We start from the raw sequence: 25,380 nt of genomic DNA on the forward strand, positions 1-25,380 counted from the left end.
GCCACCCAGGCCACGCCTTACATTTCTATTTGCAATGTACCTTCCCTTCCTCCTCCACTTTCCGCATTTCTCCTCTAGTGCCCCATTACTGAAAAAGTGCAGAGGCCACAGGGGCTGAGATGGGCGCATGGCACCGACCCTTTGAAGCGGCCACAGCTTTGCAACGTGTCCCTGAAATTCCTACAAACCAAAAAGCAATTCAGAATCGCAGGAGGGAGGCTTATCCTCCACTCAGCAAACCAGATCCTCAAGATCATCTTTTTTATGCTGAAAAGGCTTTTCACAAAATATTCCAAACCATCTTCATAGATTATTTTTCCTTTCTTTAAAAAAACTAAACAAGACTGGATGTCATTTAGAATACTGACTTCTAAAAAAGGGCATTTTTGAACTGAATGCCACATGCTGTATTTTGCCATTTTGCCTGTGCTTCCTGCTTGGAGTCTGTGACACAGAGAAGCGTCAAACACTGGAGCTGCTCCGGGCCACGCAAACTCCGCTCCGCATCTTCCAGGCAGCCCTGTCGCAAATAATTCATGTCCACTACGCCCCTATCACACTGAATACAACCACATTTTACTGCTGGAAATGGGAAACCTGATTCAGATTACAGGAGAAGGTAGAAAAACATTTGGTTCAACACAATACTGCTTTTTTTTTTTTTTTTTTTTTTTAAGGGAGGAAACATATTTCAAACCTAGGAATGGGGAAAGAATTCAAGACCCATCGTGGAATAAAACACAGAATTTAAAATAGCATTGGATGTGACCCAAACCAGCAACAATAACGAGAAAACCACCCAGTCCTTCCAGAGATGCACCTTGTTTCTGCTGCAGTGTTGCTAATCAAAATCGATCTGCCCATCCAAGCAATTTAAAGAGGAAGGGCGGCATTTGTATAAAATGGTACATGTTGATAAAGCATGACTTGTCCCACATGGAGAGCAATAAAAGGAAAATTAGCCTGAGCACAGTATGCTGTGCTCACCAGGAGGAGGAAGAGAAAAAAGACAGAATAAGGGCAGGGATGTCGGGGGAAGGGAGGACGGGGTGTCAAAGGCCTGCAGAATTTTTGTAAAGAGCAGCCCGTAATGGCCACGGTGAGAGAGAAGGGAAAACAGACATGGAGGGAAACGTGTTTACAACTGCAGCGGCGGCGGGAGGTGGAGGGATTCCCCGACTCTGCGCTCGGCCCGCTTCGCTGCGGTGGGGCCCCAGGGTTGGGATGTGCTTTAGCTCCTCCACCCCCCCCCCCCCCACCCGCTTTCCTAGTGGGGGGAACGCATCTTGTTTATGGGGAAGGTTGCTCCTCCTCTGCTCTGGTGATCGCGTCCCTAATACTCCTGCTGCATCCTTGCGGGATGCCCACTTGACTGACAAGACACTCCAGCCAGTCGCTGCCCGAGCCCCGCGGAAAGGTGGAATTTCCCAACGCACCGATTGGCCGGCGGGGAGGGTGGGCCCTGGTGATTGGCGTGTTATTCGGAGTGGAAAGTAGTAAACAACCTTGGTCCACGGCGGCGCGGGCGCTGGGTGCCCGCTCTCTCTTCCCTCGCCCGGGGCGGGGTGGGGCGCGCTCCAGACAAAAGGAGCCTCAGCCCCTCGGAGGGGAGAGCAGGAAAGGCGCACACCAGAGCCGGGGAGCGGGCGTCCCCCAGAGCCCCTGCGCCAGAACTGCTGACTTGCAGCTTCACATCATTTTTGTTCTGTGGAAAACCGCAAAGGTTTTGTTTCCATAATTCGGCTCCTCTTCTTCATCTTAGGTTTTAGAAAGTCTCCAAAGAGAATGGCAATTTAGTTTCTCCTCCTTCCTGCCCTCCACCCTCACCCTCCACCTTTTAAGATTAATTTTTAGTTCTGTCTTTGCAGAAGTTGTTTTAAGTCTCTGTACTAAAAATTGTTGCTTTATTCCCACAATACGCCATTAAGGGCACACGGGTGAATCAGACGCCCCGTTAGTCCCTTTCCCTGCAAGTTCCTGGCTGTGATCTCACTCGGAGGGGGTGAGTTTGGGAGCATGTATAAAAAGAAACAAGATGGTATTAGGCTCACTTGACAAGAAATAAGCAGTTACCTTGCCTTTTCCACATAGGGTGTATGTAGTTCACCCAGGCTATCATCTGACATTGGTAAGTCCCCTTCTGGTTGGTCTTGACTCACAACCCATTCCTCATTCTGGCCTCCCCATACTCACAGGACCCCCAGCCAGGGGAAACTTCCCAGCTTCCAGCGGGAGGTGCTGCTTCCCCAAATTAGGCAGCACCTGGGGCTGCCTCTAGGTGCATAATCACCTCAGAGGTCCGGAGCAAGATTCCAGAGATTCTTTCTGAGATTCTGGCAAGGCCCCAGGGTACTGATGGAGGACTGGGAAGGTAGGAGAAGGCAACGGGTAGGGAGAGGCTGGACACAGGAGGGATCTCCACTTCATTTATGTGCTCCTTGGTGCTTCACTCTGATGATAAGTCACGTTGTCACTCTTGGCCAGACAGCCAGACTGTGCGAGCTTAAAACGTAAACAAAAGCTCCTTGCAGGAAGCAACGGAGTGCTCATTTGCCACCCCCTGGCCAGCCCTCTCCCCCAGAATCTGGCCCCACCCCGGCCCTGCCCACCTGGCATGTGAAGCACCCCCTCCTCCAGCCGCTGTGTTCCTGTGGCAGGTCCCTGGATGGGCCACACACAAACCTTCATTCAACTTATTCTTTCTAGGCCTTACCCTGCCTGCCCAGGAGAGGCCACTGTTCTCCACGGCTTCCCTTGCCCTGGCCATCCCACTTCCTGCAGAAGGGCTACGAAATCGGTTTAGGTAGCACTGTGTTAATGTTGCAGATGGTGTTTTTAACACTGTATTCAGACTCTACTTGCAGGTCTCTCCACCTTAGTAGACCCTGAGCATACCAGGCCAAGTTGCTATATTCTGATTTGTGTCTGGTCCACAATAAGCACTCACTCAAGTCTTGCCAAACATTTGTAGCACTCAGTTCTCCTCTTCTCCAACACTGCCACCTGCTTCTGCTGCCCCCAAGTCAAGTACCCCTACCTAGTTTCTTGCTAACATGTTAACATGGTATCCCCCCCCATCAAGTGCCCATCGCTCAGTGGTTCCCTATACACATGCAGTTACTTGTAGTAGGCTGCTTCCTCTGCCAGTTATGCTTTTCTGCCTTCTCTACTTGGCAAATTCCCATTCTAAAAATCACTTCCTCCCATGGCTACCTGCCACAAGTTCCACTCGACTCCCCTGGACTCACCAGAGCACCTCAGAGAGACCTCCTTGCAACCTCTGCCCTCTTGCAAGGACATGGCTACAGAGCCACAGCTAGCATGGTTTGCTGGAAGAACCAAGAGCTGAAAGGCAGATTTACCAGGTGGTACCCCCCCCAGGTGTTGGCAGAACCCACATATTCCAGTCTCCAGACCATGGAAGCAGTGCTGTTTCCAGCTTGTCTCTGCCACAGGGTCCTTCTCTGCTGTCTCAGCCTGAAGGCTTTCTCTGTGCCTGTGAGTGACTGGCTCCTTCTCAACCTTCATTCAGATCTCCGTTCAAACATCATCCCCACCACCATGCTCACCTGCCAGCCACTATCACACAGACCTTAATTTTCTTCATGAGGTGATTCTAATGAGAAAATAAGCTTGGGAGCTGTTACCCTAACTTACTTATTTCCTCAGTGATGGAATTTTGGGGACATTTTCATCTTTCGCCATTTGAAACAACATTACAATGAATGACTGCACAACTGTCATTGCACATGTGTGCAAGTGTATCTATGGGGTAAATGCCCCCTCCAAAATTGATGAGTCAAAGAATACGTATTTGTAACCTGAGAGATATTGCTAAATTCTCCTCTACAGATTCTGCAGTCCTCCCAGTCATGTGGGGCTGTTTTCCAAAGAGTGTATTATTAAATATTTTGGATTTTTTCCAATATGAGAAGTGAAAAAATGGTATCTTGGTGTAGTTTTAATTTGCATTTCTGGTATGGGTGAGATCAAACTTTTTTTCCCTATGCTTAATTAGCTATTTGTGTTTCTTCTTCTGTGAGCTATCTGTTCAATACTTCATCCCAAATCCTGTTGAACTGTTAGCCTCTTCCTTAACAATTTCTAGGAGCTCTGTTTTACTTTGTTTTTTAAACAAGGGAGATTAGCTCTTTGTGATAGAAGTTTCGAGTATTTTTCTGAGTTTGGCATCTGTCTTTGCTTATGGTTTTTGGCCATGCAGAAAGTTTTTTTGTAATTTAAATTCAATTTTTATGAATGTTTTCTTTTCTGGCTTCTGGATTTTGAGTTGAAACTAGAAAGGCTTTCTCTGCTCCAAGGTTATAAAAAGGAACTCACTATGTGTTCCTCCAGGACTTTCATAGTTTTGTTTACATTTTTACCTTGGATTCATTTGGAGTTTAGCCTGGTACATGGTATAATGTATGTATGTAACTTACTTTCTTTTCCAAAGAAAAGAAAGATGGCATGATTGGGCCATAGTTTACATGCCCCAATCCAGTAAATTAAGAGTTTATCTTAGTCCCAATGATTTGTGAAGCTACCTTTATCAAATAACTAAATTTCCACAGGTACTTGCATCTACATTTGGACTTTCTATTCTGTTCCATTGGTCTGTCTCTTCATCTATTGGTACCTCACTATTTTAATTATTTAGGCACTATGGAAGTTTTTAATACCTGGTAAGGACTCCTTGCTCTTGTTCAGTTTTTTTGTTATTGTTTTAATGATAACCTCAGAATCTAAGTAAAAGAAAAAAATCTGTTGTGTTTGGATTTATATTACATTGATAAACTTGGAGAGAAATGACATCTTGCCATCTTGTTAATGATGATTATTATTGTCTAATAAATATGGTATGTTTTTCCATTTATTCCAGTTGTCTTCTGTATCTTTTAATAGTATGGTTATTTTAAGGTGTTTTCTCTTTTTATTTTCATTGGATGTAGAATCTTCAGTAATATCATCTAACAAGTTATTTGCCTATTGTACAGTTGTATTATGACAAATTTGTATATGTTATTTCTGGCAGAAGATGTTCTATTCTGTGCCTTTAGAAGGACACAGTGGGATGGGGGGGAACATCAAAGGGTGATAATCTTAACAATAAATAGAGGTTGAGATTCTAATCAAGAATCAAAGCAATACATTCTGGGTTGGCATTCACAAATGAGTAAGTCAAATGGTGTGGGGCATAATGCTGGGGTGGCCAAGGAAGGATTCTGCCAAACAGAGGATGATGTTGCTTAAGCTTCCAACAGCAGATTCAGAGAGGTTAGGGAAAATAAGCAAGGCAAAGAAACAAGGACTGATCTAACAATTATGGGAAGCTGACTCCATGTCTTAGTGGATGCTTGCGGAGGATGGCACTATCTTGGCTAGGCTGACTGTATTAGCAATGCACATATCTAAATCAGCTCTAAAACCCATGGAGAGACTCGCACTTTAGTGTGAACATGTAAACTGTGGGTGATGGGCTATATTTCACATAAGTTGTGATCACTGCAAGGCTCTGCTGGTATTTTACAAGTCAAAAACAAGTTTCCTCTTCCACAGCCATATGTTTGAAAGATATGTCCCTTTAAGAATATCAAACTCTCACCCGAAACATGTATTTTTCAAACCTAGAGGTTCCAACTTGAAATACTGGACCACGGAGATACCCGGCTCAGATCCTCTTTCAGAAAGGACTTGCTGTCCAGCTGCAGAGTGTCACTAGCAGATGGCCTCCAGCTGCTAGCTCTTCTAGGGTCCACTTCAACTTTTGGCCTAGGTCACACTCTTCCTAGGCAGTTCCTGGCCAGTAACTGAGCACAGCAATGGTCCCAGGGGTCCAGTTATATCCATCTAACAGGGGGCTTCGCAAATGAGCTCCCCGAAGGCTGGCAGAATGTCTGTCCTATCAGACTTCTGGTTGAACCGCTCCCCACACCCATCATCTTCCTCCTTTATTCCTTTCATTGGTGTTATCCTCAGTAAACCTTTCACATCCCTAAGTTCATCTCAGTCTGTCTCCTAAAAAACTCAAATGGCAATGAAGATGTTTAGCAAATTTTGGGAGAGTAAAGGAGGGAATTAAAAATTCCCACATAATGCAGAACCAGACAATTCTGGAACTAGAAGTAGAAAGGCCTCATCACACAAGCCAATTAAAATGTACCTCAAAGGTTAATGTCATCGAATTTCAAAAGTCCCTGAAGCTCCCAAGGTTATAAATGAGCATTTCCTGCATGCTGGACTCATCACTGTTGGTGTGGATTAATCTTCACTTCCATTCTAGGGGGTAGATACAAGCACTTCCATTTTGCAAACAAGGAAAACCTGATGTAAGTAAGTGGTAGAAACCAGATTCAAATGCAGGCAGGCCTATCTGGCTCCAAAGCCTTTTCCTTTCCTGATGGTACACTGCCCATGTCTCTTAGTTTAGCAGCACAGGGTCAAAAAGCTGGTGAGGTATGGACTGACATGGCATCTGCAGAGGTTTCCATACTTATACCAAGATACCTCCCTGTAAAGAGTGGACTGTCCGGTAGACGGGCAACGTGGCTCACACCTTAATCCCAGCATTTTGGGAGGCCAAGGCAGGAGGATCACTTCAGGTCAGGAGTTCAAGACCAGCCTGGCCAACATGGTAAAACCTTGTCTTTACTAAAAATAGAAAAAATAGCCAGGCATGGTGGTATGCACCTGAAATCCCAACTACTCAGGAAACTGACGCATGAGAATCACTTGAACCCAGAAGGCAGAGGTTGTAGTGAGCCGAGATCACACTACTGCACTCTAACCTGGGTGACGGAGTAAGAATCTGTGTCAAAATAAAAAAGAGTGAAGTGTTCTGCCTCTGTCTTATGAGGAGATATAATAATTGGCAGCCGTATACTATATTCCTGGGTCAAGGAATTCCTGGGTCATTTTCAGCAAGCCTAAAACAAGGTGTTCACACATTTATTTAAAAATATCCCAACAAAATGCTGCATAATTTCCCTTGATTGCAATGATTCTTTAAGCTGTTAACATTAATCTTGGGTGGATGCAGGAGTTGTCCACTGGCTTTCCAAAAGGCATCCAATGCCTTTAAGGCAGCATAAGAGAAACACTGCCCCTCTCGATGAACTGGGTCCCTGAGTCTGGCAGTACTGCCCTGTTCTCCACTGTGTCACCTATATAGGGACCCCTGAGAAGACCAGTGTGCATGAACCAGAGACTGGACAGTGCCTCTGTTACCATCACCGTGTGGTATCATGAAAGGAAGAGGTAACCATCCCAAAGTCACCCAACTTGTCAGCAGAACTACTGGGAATAGAGCTTAACTTTTCCTGTACCTAAATTCTTCCATCTGTAGTTGGAGTTACAGGCTCCAAAGTAAAGATCTATTATGCTTGCCTATGTTGCTCCTAAATTCTCTACTCATCTATTTATTATTTCCAAATTTAATAAGGCCATACTGTTGTGTCTTCATCCTGGCCAATGCATCCAATGATACCTTGATAACTTTATCACAGCAATAGCTAGCAGAAGCACAGAGGAATGGAGGATGTTAAAACTGCTCAACACCACAGTACAAATGCATTGTCAGCTTATGTAGGAGTCTGCTTTTTATGCAAGCTTATGCAACTGGTGTAATTTTAAAATTTTATAAGCCATTTGAAGAGTAACTTTGATATTAATGAAATGAGGAGAAATGTACATATAGTCAAAGAAAAGTGTCTTTCCTTTGGCTGATGTCAGAGACTTCCTAGAAATGAAAAATTATTACTGTCTTTTAGGAAAACAAAGGTTAAATGAAAATAGCACTGACAGGAATCGTATCACAACAGCAAAATACAACAGGGCCAGGCAAACCAAGGATATTGTTACAAATGTGGAGCCTTAATCAGGCTCATACCTCTAACCTTTTATTTTGTAAAGCTGCCAATTTTATAGTACAAAAATTTTAGTTAGGGTACCTTTAAGATTCACTGCATCTACTATGAGAAGAGAGACTGTCTTAGAAGAGTTTTTAAAAATACTACTTTGAAACACTTATGGGCAAACAAGAATTGGAACACTAATCACTGTAATTTCCCCACCAGGATCACTAGGTAAGACATTCAGAAAACTGGTGGAAGCAAGTGATGATTCAGATGCAGTAGTAGAACAGAAGGTTGCCAATCAACTACAAACAAAGTGCTGCACAGGCTCATTTCAACTGACAGCAATGGTAGAGAGAGAAGAGAGAGAGAGGAAAGAGAGGAGAGAGAGGAGAGGGAGGGAGGGAGGGGGAGAGAGAGAGAGAGATGAATATGAGAAGGGAAGTAGGGAGAGACAAAGCCTGACTGACTTAGATTCCAAATTACATACACACAAAGCCCCTCAAAGGTTATCACACCCTATCTGATCCAGGGTAAATGAAAAATTCTGAGGCGCAACTCACAGGGAAAGTCAGAGTGTCTACGCTGTTTAATAACGTACATTGAATAAAGTATTAGAAACATATTTATTCTTCTCCCTACTCTCGGTGCTACTGACCATCTACTGAATACAGGGTACAAGAAGAGTTTGCCAAGTTTTGGGTACTGCCCAGGTCCTTCCACGGCTAACAAGGCAGAAACACTCATGTGAACTCCTTGGTGGGCCCAGTATGTTGTGTGTGGAGAGGATGCCTGATGATGCCTTTGAACTTCACTTTTTGGTTTCTCAGCTATCTCAGAGGTCTGGCTGTAGAATTACTAATATTTTAAACAATGCAAATGTAATTATAGTTGAAGCATACTCTTTAACAGAAGGAGGGAAAGATTGGCATTTAGAAACTTCATTAAACTTTTGGCCTTTTCAAGGCTAAATTAATCTTAGGGAAGAAATAAAAAGTTCCCATTGATTCACTTAAAAACAGATTTCTTGCAATTAACAGATCTAAATCTATGAAAAAGGGAGCATTTATGGTAATTTCAGTAATCTCTCACTTTCTCTGGATATTTCAAATCAAACTGTAATAAGTATAAAATCCCTCCTTCTCTCTAAATACACACATACACAAATATTAATCAGCAAAACTTTTTCTAATCTCAAGGAAATGTCAGTTACATTTACACAAGCATAACTAGTTCAAGCGATTTATTTGTAAGTAGATATGCCTGCTAGATTAGGAAAAAAGCGTATTTAGCTGTATGGCATGACATGCCCCCTACCCCAAACCCTGAATACTTTTTTTGGCAAGTAATCAGCAGAAGAGATATAAAAGCATCTTCGAGGTATAGAAAGATGTTCAAGACTTAGAATATTCCTTTTCTCATAGTTCTCTCATCCCAACATATAAATTGTAACAATTTGTTTAAAAGACTGAACTAAATCATGATATTCTCTTCGTCTTCCAAATTTATTTAGACTTGGTATCCTGTTCTTTCTCTGGAATTTCCTTTGCTTTTCTTTTTGTCAGTAAGCTAAATTACTTCTCCTCCCACATGCATAAAAGCATTAATTTATAAAACACATAGCCATATGTCATATCTCATGTAATTCTATTTTACATTTCACTGCCACCCAGACTTATCTAACATGAACAAATAGATATTATTTACTGTAGTCAGAATGAGAATTATCTAATGCCACTTACATAGCCATAAATTGACTTTTGATTAATGTTTAAGCAAAAAGCAAACAAGCCCATCTGCTCTGAAAACAAACAAACAAAAGGAAGCAGCAAACACATAGTTCACAGGAATTTCTGCAGTATTCGTATGTTTCAGCTGCTGGTGAGGATAGAATTTTTTCATTGCTATCGTGAAAATGTACTGCTTGACAAGAAGATAATTTCATATATAGATGCAGCTTCTTCTCTAGCAACTGTTAATTTAATAGACTATTACTTATGGTGAAATACAAAACAATCTCATTCTGAAAAAAGCACTGAAGACCGATAACCAGCAGTGAACTTCTTCCGTATTGCTCGGTGGGAACAAAATAAAACTCAAATGGGTCAGTTTTACTTCTTTCAGGGTTGCTTTCTCTATGGATCAAGGTAAGAAGGAAGAAAAGCTAGGTCTCCTATTTCACACAGTAATACATGGGCTGAAAGAGTCTTTTTAAAAATATTTAAAACTATTGTACTGTGTACCTATGAAATTTCCCTTTTCAGTGCAACTCAAAATTGCTAAGACAAACCAATGAGAGAGAAGTAGAAACATGAAAAAGGCTCTGTCCTGCTTATTTGTATCTCTGAGGTTTCCTCAGTATCTGGTACAGTATCTGTCAGTTGACAGCTCTAATCCATTTAGAGTGAATTTGTTCTGCTTCTATTATGGAGGTAAGAGAAAAAAACTGCTGCATTAGGTGGGGATTTCACTAATACCAATGAATTCCCAATATTCTAACTTTTTGGGGAAAAAAGATGCCAAAAAAAGTGAATGAATTTTGAACAAAACTAAACAGCATGTTAGGATTATGGCATAGCAGGTTGAAGGATGAAAGAATGATAAGAGCAATTTCACAGCAACCAAAATGACACAAGAACACACATGCCGGTAAGCAAACAAGAGGCACAACCTAACGACACAAGAAGAAGTAGTTTAACTTGCAACTTTCGAAATTAAATTCTAACTGTGGTAATATAAAGAAAGCTTTACATCCCGTTCACCACGTTACACATATTGCCATTTATTTGCTAACAGCAAAAATTCAAATGAGTGTATTTGAGTCTCTAAATATTTTCTACAAACGCTCTCCCCCAGACTAAGACAGACACTGCCCAAGTGAACGAGTCACTGCATGGCTAGATTTCCATGTTGAAAATCTTAGGCTCACAGCAGAATACTTGCACAAATCCTACTGCATCTCCTTAAAAATCACTCTGCAGGTTGCATCCTAAGAGTTCTTGTCAAAATTGTTCTTTAAAGCATTACACACATACACACACTGGCCTAGACAACAAGGATCTTTGTCTTTCTTTGCCAAAAGACAGTGTTTCCCGAGGCCTGTTTTAGCCTTTGACTGATGGTTCTGATTTTGGTTCAGAAAAATAATTGCATGACTGTCCTAAAGTGGAAAGAGAAAAACCTCAAAAATTGTTAACATATCAATTACATCAACCTTTTCTAATTACAACTCTGCATTTCATTATTCTGCAGGCAAAATGAGTACCTTAAGTCTAGAGCCCCAGGTAAACAAAGCCTTTCCCTGTCCTCATTTCAAAACTTTGTTTTTATAAACATTCCCCCTGTCCCCTAAACTGAACTACAACAGCACAATGATCCTGTTGTGAGCACTCCCTTGACCTCTACAGGGCAACAGATTATTGTTCACTTAGCCCCTCAGAGTAACATCAGTTTTAATATGGAAGTTTCTGTCTTATCAAAGGAAATAAAGAAGTAAAAACAAAAAATGAACATATATAAGCACAGATTTCTAAGCTTCGATTGTATAGAAATGGTAGGCATGTGGCTTGCCAGGAAAGCGCATCACCTGCTTCTGCTTCTCTCTAGGGACAGAGGTGAAGGGGTCTGTTCTGGAGTTTTCTAAGGAGGCCATCTTAGTTATTACACCAGGGAAGTTTCTGGTCAAAATGTTATTCCTGTCTACAGGGAAAAACAAAAGCAAAACACAAAGAACATTGCTTCTAATGGCGTCACAGCAAGGAGTTTATCTAGAAAGATGATGCCAGGAGTCACCTCTTTTCCAGGAAGACAGAAACAAAAACCGTTCTCCTCGAGAGGCCAACAGTGTAGAAGACCCTTTTCCAGAACTTTCCAAGGAGACGAACTTCTTTGTAAGTGTATGAGCACAGGGAAGAGCAGCGCTCCATGTTCCAAGGAAGAAAAGCAACCCACAGCTCCTCCTGCCTGTGCAGCAGATGACCAGAAAGATGAGAAAGGGAAACAAACTTCCATTCATGGTGAAGCATGCTGCTTATTTCTCAAATATACTTTTCAAATGCCTCCACAAGTTGTTTGTTTCTATATTTTGAAAGCACTCAATATGCAGAGTATTTGCTAACCACAGGCAGAGTACCCAGTCAAGACGTACCAACTCAAACTCCTCCCTGGTGCAGGCAAGGATAAACAGGAAACAGGTAAGAGAGACCTGCAAAGCCAGGTGGACAGAGATCACATGTGATCCCAAACAGAAACAGGCTGCTGGAAACTAACTCTCTCTCTCTCTAGCTGATACTTATTCAGCGCTTACTGTATGTCAAGTACTATTCTAAAAACTTTTACATATAATAACTCAGTTTTCACACAGATACAATTATTTTCCATACTTTAGAGATGAAAACATTGAGGCTAGAGAGGTTAAGTAATTTGACCAAGGAAGCACAGCCAGTAAATGCCACGGCTAGGATTTAAACCCAATCAATATTTTTTTTTTTTTTTGTAGCTCATCTCAATGGAGTTAGTTGGAGTCTCACCAGCACTTCCTTGTACTGGGCTCCACTTTACTGACTTCTATCAACCACAGGACATACTTTTTTTTTTTCGTAGCCTGAAGAAGAAATGTGCTAGGTAACTTCATTATGATGGCAGTAAGACTGTTTTTCAACACATACACACACACTTTCAAAAACAACTTAGAGGCCAGATGCGGTGGCTCACGCCTGTAATCCCAGCACTTTGGGAGGCCAAGGCGGACGGATTACCTGAGGTCAGGAGTTTGAGAGCAGCCTGGCCAACATGGTGAAACCCTGTCTCTACTAAAAATACAAAAGTTAGCCCTGTGTGGTGGTGTGCTGGTCTACTCGGAAGGTTGAGGCAGGAGAACTGATGGAACCCGGGAGGCAGAGGCTGCAGTGAGCCGAGATCGCGCCACTGCACTCCAGCCTGGGTGACAGAGCAAAACTGCCTCAAAACAAACAAACAGCAAAACAAACAAACAAAAAAACACCGCCTGGACAACAAAATGAGACCCCCATCTCTACAAATAAATAATTAGCCAGTCGTGGTGGCATATACCTGTAGTCCCCAGCCACTCGAGAGGCTGAGGCAGGAGAACTGCATGAACCCAGGAGTTGGAGGTTACAGTGAGCTACGACTGCACTACTGCACTCCAGCCTGGGTGAAAGAGTGAAACTCCATCTTAACAACTTAGTGGTAAAGCAGGCCTCCGGTATACTTTCGCCTCCCTGCCTTTTCTTTTTTTCTAAAGATTACTACTTACTCACCATTCCCCATTGGTTTAGATGATAACAGAAGAAGCAGGACACTATAAAAACCTTATTTTGCTACCACAGAAAGCAAGATGGGAAGGCAGTCAGGTTTGATAACAGTGCACGTTGTTTTTGCAGTATCTTTCATCACAAGACTCTCACATCATGTGCTCTGGGCTCATGTAACACACTCTGCTGGAATGCCCCCATTCAAGTGGGGAGAGAGTCCGTGACAGTCCTGCCTGCGCTCACTATGCTAGCAAAAAATGTCCGGGAAGGACAGAAAAGAATGTAACATGCAATTAAAGCAAGGGAGAGTGATTAATGTAGGCAAAAATTAATCACAAGGGCAGTGTCAAAGTTTGGTGGGACAACTGAATGTTCAGAAGGGACCTGAAAAAAGTAATCCATGATAAACAACATGGTAAAAAGCTTAGATTGTGCCATCAAGTTTTTTTAAGATTACAGATAAAATGACAACAGGCAAATTATTTTCTTTCCCAGGTGAAATGAAGAACCAAGGATCATCTGAGCAAAGACTCAAGGACCATTTGAAAAAGACATCCACATTTATATCACAGATGACTTGGCATCTATGGAGGAGTGGAGGTGAGCACCACTCTACCATGGAGAGGAAGCAGCCACTGTAGTGGCTGGGCTGGTGGAGATTCCCTCTGGATGCCCTCAGACCTGTCATTAATGGGGAGTCCCCTGCTTAATGGGGACTCCCATTAAGCAGAATCAGGGGACTGCTATATGTCATCTACCACTACCAGCTCCACCATCCAGGGTACTGTTCTTGCCACTACATCTAGAAATAAGATGAGTGCAATCTTACAACTAGAAAAGGCTGTCTCGCTGAACATTTATTCTCATTCCTCTACCCAAAACTAATGAAAGTCTGAGTGGTGTCTGAACCTAGTATTTTCATGTCTGAGACACACAAGGTTGAGCTGCCACTTCTAGCCATCTGAACCACCCAGTGTGAGTATGTGGCTGGGAGGGTGGGTGGTGATGGTGGTGGTAGGGAGGTGGGGGAGACTTCTAATGAGAGGCAGTAGAGAGTAGGGTCTAAGAGTAGGTACTCTCAAGTCAGATTGAGGCCGGGCGCGGTGGCTCAAGCCTGTAATCCCAGCACTTTGGGAGGCCGAGACGGGTGGATCACGAGGTCAGGAGATCGAGACCATCCTGGCTAACATGGTGAAACCCGGTCTCTACTAAAAATACAAAAAACTAGCCGGGCGAGGTGGCGGGTGCCTGTAGTCCCAGCTACTCCGGAGGCTGAGGCAGGAGAATGGCGTAAACCCGGGAGGCGGAGCTTGCAGTGAGCTGAGATCCGGCCACTGCACTCCAGCCAGGGCGACAGAGCAAGACTCTGTCTCAAAAAAAAAAAAAAAGAAAAGTCAGATTGATTGGGTTCAAATCCCAGATCTGCCATTTACTAGCTGCACTTCCTTGGCCAAATTACTTAACCTTTCTGTGCCTTAATTTTTTGTCTCTAAAGTGGGATAAATAGTTGTATCTATGGGACAACTGAGTATATGGCAAGTGTTTAGAATAGTACCTGGCACAGAGTAAGGGCTGAATGAGTGTCAGCTCCAATTGTCTTCTAGGTGTAAGTTTACTGGCAGCAGGTGCAAGATTCTTTTGGATGGCTAACAAGCTACAGCTTTGGCTGACAGTGCTGTTTGTGAAACCCAGTGGCCTCTTCACTCCATAGTCAGCCTTCCAGTGCTCCTGCCCTTGGTGGCCTTGGCAGGAGCCTGGGGTTGAGTGGGGACTCAAGACAACTGAAACTCTCCCAGCAAAAGCAGGATCCCCACGTCTCCCATTGACACTAAAAAACAAATTCTTGAATTTTTCCCGGGTCTGCTGAGTGATCACAAGAGGACATCTGAGGCAGGACGACAGAGCCTCAGCAGTGTCAGGGAAGCCTGCCTACTTCCCTCATGCTCAGAGTGCCTTCTGGTCACGGGCTTATTTCAGCTGTCTTTTGTCCCATTTCTGAGGCTCTAAAGGGATGCTCTGGGCCCTGGGATCTATGAATAAATCAAGATGAATGAGGCAAGGGTAACACCATGATTAGATCAGCCTGGCCCACTGCCCTTTGACCTTAGAGTACTGGAAAAGCCTTGACAGGCAAGGGCATGAGAAGGCCATGTGCTGCAGGGGCACAGTCTTCAAACAGGAGCCTTCCCGGGGCAAACAGGTGGCATCTACCTTCTAAATAACAGGTTTAAAATTCAAGAAAGCAAACAGCATTCCCTAACTATCAATATTCCAATGAGTCCTAGAATAGTTTTAGTTTTTAACATCCCAGATAGCATTTTCAATTGTAAAACCTGGAATGAGAGGCAGAGGATTTTCAGGGTCATGTGCTATTTTTTATTGGTTTACATGCAGGATGCAGATGTCATTTTAAATTTTTATCTTTCTAAATGTAGTTAGTTTGGCCACCCTCCCTGCTGAAGACCATAGTGAGTCCAAACAGCATGGTTAATTGAAATCTACAAATAATCACAGAAATTCCCTTTAGCCAACGATGTCAACTTTGTCCCGCTGGTGGAAGAAAATAAAAAGGCTGAAATTAGAAAATCTAAGTTTTTTCTCATAAAGGTGAACCCCAAACCTGTCCAATAATACTCTACTAAATAAAGTCTGTTAGTAAAGAAGCGATGAAAAAAATCAGTACCTCAAAGACTCTCAGGACATGAAAATTATTTTGTAGATTCTCCAATGGGCTTTGCAAGCCAACAGATCCAAATCACAACTGTGGTCAAGGCATTCTGCAGAGTCTCAATGCTAGGTGAAGAAGGCATCTTGGGAACTAGTAGACTGCTACTCTTTCAACATTGAAAAGACATCTCTATTCTTTGAAAGTCACTTTCAGCCACCCAGAAAGTTACCTGGAGAAAAGTATGGTGAATGAAACTTTAGAGTTTGAGAAGGAGCAGGTCTTTCTTATGTAAAAATGCCGATGAATAAATGACAATGAGATAGAAAATTGCCATTAAAGCACGGCAGTAATAATTATTGTAGATAAGCTCCACCAAAAGCATGACAAGATCAGTGAGTGACAATGTGATGAGAAACAGGACCTTGGCCTGTTGTGACTGGGAGGCTGAGGTGGGAGGCCAGGAGTTCACGAGACCAGACTGGGCAACATAGTGAGTCTCTACAAAAAATTTAAAGATTGGTGAAGGCCAGGTACGGTGGCTCACGCCTGTAATCCACACTTTGGGAGGCCGAGGAGGGTGGATCAGGAGGTCAGGAGATCAATACCATCCTGGCCAACATGTGAAACCCTGTCTCTACTAAAAATACAAAGATTAGCTGGGCGTGGTGGTACGTGCCTGTAATCCCAGCTACTTGGGAGGCTGAAGCAGGAGAACTGCTTGAACCAGGGAGTTGGAGGTTGCTGTAAGCCAAGATTGCACCATTGCACTCCAGCCTGGTGACAGAGCCAGATTCCACCTAAAAAAAAAAAAAAAAAAAAAAATTGGTGGGGCACTACCACTACAAGTGGTGCACACTTGTAGTCCTAGCTACTTGGGAAACTCAGATGGGAGGATTGCTCAAACCCAGAAGTTTGAGGCTGCACTCCCGCCTGGGCAACCGAGCAAGACTGTCTCAAAAAAAGAAAAGAAATATGAAAAAAGAGAAACAAGACATCTGCATACTCTGAGTATCAGCCCCTAAGATATTAGTAACAATGGGAAAAGCAAAAAATTTACTCTGAGAAACCTGGCAGGCACCACAACACCTCAATCAAGTGTTCAAGGCTAAGAGATGATCAGTGATAAGATGCTGACATCACACACAGATGTGATGCACTGAGAGACATGCAATGTCAATCTTGTTAGTAGTCTTCCCCAAAATGTATAAAAATTAGTTTAATGATGAGAAACATTAGAACCAATTTGGAGCATTCTATGCAACAACATATCCGTACTCTTCAAAAGTATCAAGGGTCATGAAAAACAAGGGAAGATAGACAAATTTTTACAGACTGCAGCAGACTGCAGAAGACTAGATATAGTAAGTAAACACAATGAAGGATGTTGGGACTGAAAAAGGATATTAATGGAAAAACTGGTGAAATTCAAATAGTCTATAGTTAACAGTATTGTGTCATTGTTAATTTCTTGGCTGTGAGAACTGGTTTATAGATTATGTAAAATGCTAACATTAGGAAAAACTGGGTGATACTTTGTAAACTCTTGTTTTTTTTTTTTTTTTTTTTTTTTTTTTAAAGAGACAGGGTCTCAATGTGTCTGTCTCCAAGACTGTTGTGCAATGATATGATTATAGCTCACTGCAGCCCGGAACTCCTGGCTCATGCGATCCCCCACCTCAGCCTCCCAAGTAGCTGAGACTAAAGGTACCTGCCACCACTGCTGGCTACTTTTTTTTTTTTGGTAGAGATAGTCTCACAGCTTGGTCTCAAACTCCTAGCTTTAAGTGATTTGTCTTGGTTTCCCAGAGCCCTGGGACTATAGGTATAAGCCACCATGCCTGGCTGCTTTTTCAACCTTTTTGTAAGTCTAAAATTATTTCAAAATAAAAAGCTGAGAGAGAAAAAACAAAACAAAACAAAACAAAAAAACAAAAAACAAAATCAGTTCAGTTTCTCCCCGGCCAGTGGGGTGATCCTTACTACAAAGTTGCTGGTTTGGGCTCTAGCTCTGCAGATTTTCCTCAATGGATGAATTTCGTAATTTTCACTACCACTGATATTACACAATTGAGATTCTAGCTGAATGGAGAGTGATGGAAGAACATGAATGAAGAAGTCATCCTGACATTGGGGAAAAAGAACTTACTGAAAATTTTTTAAATGTTAAATATTTTACATTATCTTCACAATCCCTGTAACCCCCCCTGCCCCCCACCAACCCCTTCCGCAGCAAAACTCCCTCAACAATACTTCAGTAATCTGGCTAGAGTCCACAACAAATATTTCTCAGTCAGAACTTGGCTTTGAAGAAAATGCAGCCCTAACAAAATTTTAAGTAAGTTAATGAAGGATGCAGAGGCTTCGTTTTATAAGAGTTAGTTCCAGAGGTGATTTTGGGACCAGCAACCCCAACCGCATCTAAAGCTGCCAGAAGGGTCTGGCTTTTGATTCCTCTGTGACTCCTTTCCAGACTAAATCAATGTCACTTGGTTCCAAGAACTGCAGCTCTTCCCTATTCTTTGACCTGTTGTGCCTAAAATTTAACTTTCCCAAATTGAAGAGGGTTCATCCTCTTTGCCTGGGTCAATCCTTGGGGTGGACAAAAGGCATTAAGACAACTATGGAAGCCTATCTACTCTGTCGAGAGAAACAGTTACTCCTAGAGAAAATCTCTGCTTAAAGCCACAATTAAAGTCACTCCCCTCTTCATCCCCCAACAACTTGCTTTGAAAGGGTAAGAAGGGAAAGAAGATGAGTGCTTCCACTTAGCTGGTAGGGGTGAATGATAAGTAGTCCTACCTGCACTCTTTCCATCGAGTCACTTACACATAAGAGCAACAATTGTGCTAGTTGTATCCTACAATTGTAGCCTCTTAGCAGAGCCTTCAAATCCTAGTGTGGGTGTAGGTGTGTGTGTGGGAGGGGGGGGAGTGGGGGCGGGTGTTCTCTTGCGCTGGCCACCTAAAAAGCTTACTAAGTTACTACAAAGGATTCTATTCCTTTTCACTCAATATAAGCCTATAAGACATCTCAACACTAGCCATCTTACAAACAAAGACAAGCATCTGGGTGTCTGGGCGTGCCCTGGCCCCACAAAAATCCCTAACCAAAACTGTTAACTCTGACAACGGTTTAAGCATAAGTAATATACCCTCTGAAGGCAGAGGTTTGGTTTTTATTGCTAGGTTTATGCCTGCTAGTTTATAAGAATGTGCTAAATGCCACCTCCCAATTAAAACCCTTCCATGCCCGGGGCAAAGGATGCTCTAGATCCTCAATGCTTGAGCCCACTAAATCATCCAGGACCGCTTTGCTTGGCTCATCTAGTGATGCAGAGCTGTTACGTGGTTCTGCAAAGGATTCTCAGGGAGATTCCCACCTCACAGTCACTGCTTTGCTTTCAGGTATTTCTGGTAACCCCCAGAGTTCAGTATCTTTCTAGTTTGATTTGTCCGAAAAGGACTGGAGCCTGATTGAACCTATGCATCAATTCTGGTGGAGTGAAGTGTTAAATAAGGCAAAATAAAACAGAAGTAAGTGTGAAGGCAAGAGTTTTTACCAGAATCTGACCCTTTTGTGAGGTAACTCACACAACGGAAAGTTCTGATATTGCTGAAGCTGGAGTGTTTAATGGCCTCTATTTTCTCAAGAGCATTCTCTCCGTAAACAAAGATGACAACTGTTACAGCCAGAGGAAGTGACAGCTCTGTGGAAGGCTCTATGTTTCCACTATAAACACTTGCTGAGGCTCCACTGATGCCAGGCACCATGATGATGCTGGCGATCTAAAAGCAAGAGTCAGGCTTAAAAGCTTTGCAAACTCTTTCCCAAAAAAGGTACAGTCTAGACAAAGTTCAAGTTGTAAACTTGTAACTTCAACATAACTGTTACATGCTCCAACAATAGAATGGATGAATTTCCTGGGGACAGAGAGAGAGGATATTAACGCTAAAGAAGGGTTTTAATTAGGAGATGACATCTGGCAAGTCCTCATAAACCCAGCAGCACATAGCTGGCCACATAAATCAAACCCTTGTATTCAGGGTCCATACTATTACTCAACAAGGGTAATTCGAGTAATTACCAGAGTTATCATGATCCAACACATAAGTTCATTTGAGGACCCTGACTATGCAAGCATGAATTTTTTTGGCTGCCTCTAGATAGCATGTTTATGAAAAACAGGTTAAGTTACTGGCTCCAAATTACTTTTTAATAAAAAAAGCAAACAAAAAAAGCTTAAGTTTTTAAGATTTTTCTTTTTTATTTTAAGTCTGAAAAATAAATCTCCCTGTCAAAAGCATGCAAAAGTAATGATTTATGTGATATAACCTTGGGTATCTGTGTTATTATTACATGACATTTCCTAACAGCTATAATTGCCTTAAAGATTGTTTTAGAAAGGTTATACCTTCTCCCTATTCCCATTCTCTTTAAATAAACCCTTATGTAATCTCTGGAAATTTTTAGACTACAACTATCGATGGGCCACTCAAAAATGGAGCCATTGTCAAGTCACTTACATGAAATAGTGAAGGTTTACAACCAAAAGAGAATTCCTGTCTTCCACAAAATAGCTGACGGAAATACTGTACTCCGGGGGCCTACATGGAACAAACATTAGGAAGGTGTCTACCTGCAAACCCATTCTAAGGCTGGACCAAACCAGGGGTACCAGGTCATTCACACCCAGGAAAGTCTACAGAACACTAAGAACCATTATTTACACCACTTTAGAATTTAACTGTTCCAAACCCTTTGTTTGGCAGATGGGGAAAGGAGAGGTAGAGGGAGATAAAATGAGTCAACATAAGAATCGCGGTTGATTGGCTGGTTTTTCTAATGTGGTTCACCACATCATGTTATTCTACTGAAGTTCAGGAGAGGGTACCAGCGGATACCTCAACCCAAAATGACTTCTTCACAGTTTTAAGTCTAGGGGGAAAGGCCCATAATGTAGTCCTCACCACTTTTTCCCAGTAATGGCTAGCATCAGATACAACCTAAATCTGTAGAGCTAGTTCAACATTCAGGTTACCAAATACTGTCATGAAAGAATGTAATTACTATCACAGACATACACTGTCTAGGTTCTAAAGCAATTAAGCTGGTAACAGTACTATTTACAATAAAAAATAGGTTTCACAAACCTGCAACAGAAACCAGGTAAATGTGCCAGAAATTGTACAAACCATGGCATACTTCGTATCAATTTTTATGTAGACATAGCAAGTAAACACAGTTTTAGAAGATAATTCCTATATTCCAATTTAGCATAAGGTAATCAACTGTGTCTTAAAAGAGGAAAAGAAAGGAGCCTAGAGCTTCATTAGGTGTCCCACCTAACTTAAATTTGTTTTTCTAGAAAAAACCATGCACTCAAGAAAGGCAATCAAGATCTACATATTTAATCACACTCACAGAAACTTGTGAACATATCTGTAAAAGGATTATCATTAATCTTTCAAGCTCCTAGAGTAGGAATAAAATACCCAGGCAGTGGCTCAAGAAATCTAACTTGTGAGGAAGTTAAACATCTCAGGGATAATCTAATAATGTAAACTTTTACAAACTTTCCTTCCTGGTCTCTTTCCTTCAGTCAATCATTTAAAAAAATAATGAGCTCCTGGAATATGCTGGGGACCCTGTGGGGAATAAGGCACTTGTGATTCCTGCACCCAAGAGTGTAGCTGGGGCTACAGGAATGTTTTAAGATACCTCTTAACTGTTTAACCTCTAGTGTTTTAAGACATAATCCCTGCCCTCCTGGAGTTTACAATCTTCTTGGGCACACAGAATCTGTGCATAGTAATAGAATGAAATAGAAATAGAGGGACAGACAAAAACAATGTGAGTTTGAGGCGTTGAAAGGAAGAATTTCTTGGAGTCTAAAGAAAAGGATCCAGACACAAGGAGCAGAGGAATGAAGGCTACTTCCAGTGTTGGGGCGCTCCAAACATGGCACTTGACATGCTGAAGCAGCCTCAAAGTCTCTGACCCTCCTTCCTCATCCTTTGTTTCTCGCAAAGCACAGGATAAGGCTGTTCTCTGAAGTTCCCTTATCCACCTAGAAACCAGATCCCCAAAGAGGAACACAATGGCCTGCCATTGCACCCCGCCATTCCCCAGCTCAAGACTGAGGAATGCAACCATACCCAGACAGACTTTTCCACAAGATAATTTCTGCCTCTGGAGCTTGTTCAAATTCTGAAGAGCATCATTTACAAGTAAATTTCTATCTCAGGGAAATACTCATTTTCCCTGAAAATCATTTACTCCTACACCCCCAATACCTTCTCACCAATTAATAAAGTATTTACGGATCAACCATCTGGCCATTTTCTTGAGTTTTCATATTTTGTATGACTTCCATGCACACATACAATAAATTTGTTAGGTTTTTCTCTTCTTAATCTATCTTTTGTTTTAGAAGTGTTGGCATGATCCTTTATGATCATGGGGAAGGAAGGGATCAACCCTACACTGTCAAAGAGAAGAGAACCAGAGTCATCAAGATCAGAATGTAGATGGCACAAGCCAGGGCAAGAGGGTGAAGATTTCACACAGGGTGGGAAGCTGGGCATGAGGTTCTACAACAGATAACAGTGGGCTATACTCATGCCCACTGCAGGGTCTATGCAAGGAGTATGCAACTGGCAGGTAGGGTGGTGAGATGGATTCTGGTGGAGAGAAAGTGAAAACGGGTGCAAGAAATTCATTTTAGAACATGTTGAAATCCTGGGGTCAGATGTGGGTGAAATAAACGGAAAAGAAAGCATTTAAGTAGAAAAGAATTAGGAAAATTTGGTCATAGATATAGTTTGAATGTTTGTTCCCTCCAAATCTCATGTTGAAACATGATTCCCACTGTTGGAGGTTGGGCCTGGTGGGAGGTGTCTGGGTCTTGGAGTGGATCCCTTATGAATGGCTTGGTGCCCTCCCCACAGTAAAGAGTGAGTTCTCACTCAGTTAGTTATCTACTAGGAGATCTGATTGTTTAAAAGAGCCTGGCATCTCTCTCTTCTTGCCATGACACACCTGCTCCCCCTTCACCTTCCACCATGAGTAAAAGCTTCCTGAGGCCTCCTAGAAGATGATCAGATGCTGGCCGCCCATGGTGGCTCATGCCTGTAATCCCAGCACTTTGGGAAGCTGGGATGGGGGGATCACCTGCGGTCAGGAGTTCAAGATCAGCCTGGCCAACATGGCAAAACCCCATCTTTACTAAAAATACAAAAATTAGCTGGGTGTGGTGGCGCACACCTGTAATCCTAGCTACTTGGGAGGCTGACGCAGGAGAATTGCTTGAACCCAGAAGTGGGATGGCACAACTGTACTCCAGCCTGGGTGACAGAATGAGACTCTGTCTCAAAAAAAAAAAAAAAAAAAGATGATGATCAGATGTTGGAACCATGCCTGAACAGCTTGAAGAACCACAAGCTGAAAAAAAAAAGCTAACCCTCTTTTCTTTATAAATTACATGGTCTTGGGTATTCCTTTATATCAATGCAAAATTGACTACAACAGTCACTGATGACAGATTTCAAGATTTTCAGCTTAGGCTAGTACACGAACTGTCGAGTCCAGAAAGCAGGTTTGTTTTTCAAAGTATGTTTTGTTTTCCAAGCCCTGAGTCTGAGATGATGCGAGGCTTCCCCAATGCAAGTGTCTGGTAGAAATGAAAACATATGGCAAAGAAGAAAAAGCTCAGGGAAAAAGGTGGTCCAGACAGAACCTATCTCTGTGGCTGTGATGGACAGAGCCATAAAGGAGATGAGTTCTCTGAGAACTCCCACCCCATTTAGAAAGGAAAAGGGCAGGAACACTGCTCTAGAAATCTGGAAGAGAGTCCAGGTAGACAGGAAAGATTCTCTAAGGCAGTGAAGCCTCAGCTGAGCTCGAAGGGTCTGCCGAAGGAAGAAGAAAGAGATTCCAGGTTGGGATACAGCAGGGACAAACAACAAGACTTCAGTGGATAGGCTGCTCCATCCCTGTTGTCTCGGTATTAGAAAACCGTATTTAACATACTAATTGCGGACATCTGATAATCAGTTCATTACAACTCTATGGAACTGCCCCCTAAATTCAATTATACTTTCTTTGCCTTTCACACTCTTATTTTCATAATTAAATAGTTTTACAATAAAAAACAAGGTACACAGAGAAAAGCAAGGTTATCAGGTTTCACCAAAACACAGCAGTGGTCAATTCTAGTCCATCTCTGAGATGACCTGGTCTCTGGCATTTGCACGTTAAAATTATTTTTAGGCAATGAATGTCAGTATTAGAGCCACCCATTTTTAAGGTCATAATTGCTGCACATATAAAGATTTAGAGTTACAGACTGTCCCCAAACAGCAGGAGCCCTCATGGCCTGCCTCTCCTGGATCCAAGAGCCACAGTGTTCTCCTGCTTCTATTTAGAGTATCATGAATGCTAAATAGAAATGTTAAAAATTATTCCACAAAACGAAGCAAAACAGACATCATCCCCCATAGACCCACACTCTGAAGTGGTTCACCACTCTTTTGGCTTGCAAATGCATTCTTAGAAGTAGACTCTTTGTTTGTCATCTGAACCCCCAAACATCTTAATTACATATTTGCATAACACCCGGATAAAGGGGAAAAAAAACCTAAACATCAAGTTTTTTTTAAAGTAATAGCAGCTTTCACTCTGGAAAAAAACATCAGAGCAATTCTATCACATCAGTACTTTGGTTACTTAGCATCATGTCATCTCAGACGCGTGTAACACGAAAGGTGTGAAGGGGAAAAGGACATCAGAAACGGCTGCAGCAACAAGGAATCTAGCAAAAATAGTTTTCTGTCGTTCTACATGCCAGATGTGGTAAGAAACTCTTCCAGCCAGACTTGGTAAAATGCCTTGTTTGAATGAAAGTCTGAATTGGCGGTTATTTTTAAATTAATGAAGTTTTTCTATTTGGAAGGACTTCTAATAACACGGGATAGTATCCCAAGAAGCCCTTGCGGACTTCTTTTAATGAATTAGAATAATGTGCAATTAGACCAACAGTTGTAACAAAGTACTTCTGAGGGCTTGAAAGTAGTTGTTCTCAAGTAGTTTATGTAGCATCAAATTCACATAAAGGATTCTAAGGCACTGAACTGAATTGTTCGACTTTATAATGCACTGGGATTAAATGAACAAATGCACTCCACAGTGCATATTATGCATTTCCTAGGCTTAAAAAACCCAAAAACTCCAAAATGGGGGGGGGGGGGGGGAAAAAACATGCTAAGCAAATATATTAGGATAAATATGTATCAGAAAAATACTCGTTTCAGGATTCCTCTAAATAGTAAGTCCTATTCATGGCTGTGTGTCTTCACAGATCATTAATTTCTTGGCAAAGAGGTTGGGGTGCAGAGACCATATGGCCAGAGCACTGGAATTGAAGATCAGTGGGAATGTGATTAGAGGGGTTTCGAAAAGTCCGTGCTCCTTTGAAAACATTTTGACTATGCCTTTTCTCTCTCGTTTCCCAAGACCACTACTCTTATCTTCCTTTGTTTGAACCCAAACAGAAGTACAAGAAGTCAGAACCACAAATGAGTCATATTATCTT

General features: G+C 42.2%; 1 protein-coding gene across 3 annotated transcripts in view; it reads right to left on the bottom strand.

Annotated features, from left to right (window-relative positions):
• Positions 1-25,380, bottom strand: part of IGF1R (insulin like growth factor 1 receptor) — a 316,842-nt gene that overhangs the window by 113,150 nt on the left and 178,312 nt on the right. Inside the window, exon 1 of one of the 3 annotated variants that reach the window (XM_023220873.2) lies at positions 1,437-1,547. The exons of the other annotated variants lie outside the window; for them this stretch is intronic. The gene's annotated coding sequence lies outside the window, so the exon portion shown is untranslated. Of the gene's footprint in view, positions 1-1,436; positions 1,548-25,380 lie in introns of those variants that run through there. 3 annotated transcript variants of the gene reach the window in all.

The sequence above is a fragment of the Piliocolobus tephrosceles genome, chromosome 6, assembly GCF_002776525.5.
Source record: "Piliocolobus tephrosceles isolate RC106 chromosome 6, ASM277652v3, whole genome shotgun sequence".
NCBI classification, from domain to species: domain Eukaryota; kingdom Metazoa; phylum Chordata; class Mammalia; order Primates; family Cercopithecidae; genus Piliocolobus; species Piliocolobus tephrosceles.